Source organism: Aulostomus chinensis, chromosome 1 (assembly GCF_037954235.1).
Source record: "Aulostomus chinensis isolate RoL2024-O1b breed Wild chromosome 1, RoL_Achi_v1.0, whole genome shotgun sequence".
In the NCBI taxonomy this organism is placed as follows: Eukaryota; Metazoa; Chordata; class Actinopteri; order Syngnathiformes; family Aulostomidae; genus Aulostomus; species Aulostomus chinensis.
Window position 1 is genome coordinate 29,141,904 of NC_141320.1, and position 1,706 is coordinate 29,143,609.

Here is a 1,706-nt window from a genome sequence, read left to right on the forward strand (position 1 = left end):
AGGAAAGTAGAGGAGAACATTCAGCTTCATTAGAAACACTCGAACTGTTGAACAGTAGAATTTGTTTGAAACAGTTTACAACACTGAGTGACAGGATTGAAGAGGGGAGATTTGGGTATTTTCAGTTTAATTCTAACTTTAAACTGGGCATGAACATTTTTAGTCTTTCATATTCTAACATACAGAGGAAGTCATGACATTCCCTTTTTTTTAACCTGTCCTGTTCAGGAAATGGAAATGGAAATTTAGCTGCTATGTTGAATCAGAAAAACCTCTTGAAGTCTACTTTTGCTTCAGTCAGAAAGTGGACTGTTGTTAACTCTTACAATGGTTGGTGATTGTGGAGGAAGACAAAATCCTTATGAACCTCTTTTTAACAGACACACATTTCTAAAGATGCAGGTTTATTTTATTTTTTCTTTTAGCAGAGGATGGTTTCAATCCATCGACCTCTGGGTTATGGGCCCAGCACGCGTCCTCTGCGCCACCATTGACAGAACAGTCCTTGTATTAGGAGAGCATTCTCTGTGTTTGTCTCTGCCCTGCTCTCCTGCTCTCTTTCCCCTCATTTAGTCCTTGACATGATCCATGCTCTACAGCTCTGCGGGTGGAATGAAGACCTGCGTCTGCTCTGCCCGTGCCGTCCTTCGTCTCAACCTAAATTGTTTGACCCACCTTTATAATGCTGCAGACAACACAACCAAACTGGCCCCGATCAGGATTTGACAGGCCGAAACATGCCCTAAAAACACCAAGAATAATATCCACCACCTTCTGAACGGGGCCTGGTCCGTCTCCTGCATCAGGGGCCGCCGCAGTCGCGCATCAGTTGTTCATAAGCTGTTCGCCGCAACACTCAATGAGACAAAGACATCGAAGCTCAAACTGCTGTTGAGGAAGCCGTGATCGTATAGTGGTTAGTACTCTGCGTTGTGGCCGCAGCAACCCCGGTTCGAATCCGGGTCACGGCAGCATGAGATAAATTTCTTTGTGTGTATTGATGGATACAAGCCAAGCAGAAATTTCCCACAATGCAATAGGGCAGTGTTTGGTCAGTCTGAAAATGATGTCATATTATTGTGTCATCACTTGACCAGACCCAAAAGTAGGCTCAGGTATCAGTTTCTTCTCAATGCTAATGTCTGCTAGCTTAGTCTGCTACTTTGATGGCTCTGCCTGCTCAAAGGTCCAGACCCCTGGATGTGGTGGTTCCTACCTGAACGTAGATTCTGTCAGCTCATGTTGTTAAATCAACTCACCAGGAACACCAGTAGATTTCAATGGACTGACAATGAGTCTCATTTAATGGTAAACATGTCAAATATGAAGTCATCACCTGAGGAGGTCTGCTGCTGGAATGAAGCTCCAGATATTCACAAGATATTCTAGATCTTAAAATAAAGCATTTTTATATTTGATTTCTTATTCATTCAGGTCATCCAGTCATGTGACTGAAGTCATCCAGTCACGTGACTGAAGTCATCCAGTCATGTCAGTGATGTCACTTGGCAGGACTGTCATTGCCGTCTCATTCTAGAAAAGAATCCAGACTCCACATACAAGATGGTTGATGTTTTCTTGACTTGATGCTCTGACTGTCAGGGTAGATGACAGCTTCTTCTGCTGCTGCATCTGAGTGGCTAGGATTGGAGGTTTTACCTCCGAAGGTTGTTTGGTTCCAGGGGAAACTTCAAAATTCCAGTCCC

At 43.8% G+C, this 1,706-nt stretch overlaps 1 non-coding gene across 1 annotated transcript; it reads left to right on the plus strand.

Moving 5' to 3' along the window:
• Positions 1-899: 899 nt before the first annotated feature.
• Positions 900-971, plus strand: trnah-gug (transfer RNA histidin (anticodon GUG)). The gene has a single exon. It is a non-coding gene; the product is annotated as a tRNA-His (tRNA).
• Positions 972-1,706: the final 735 nt, after the last annotated feature.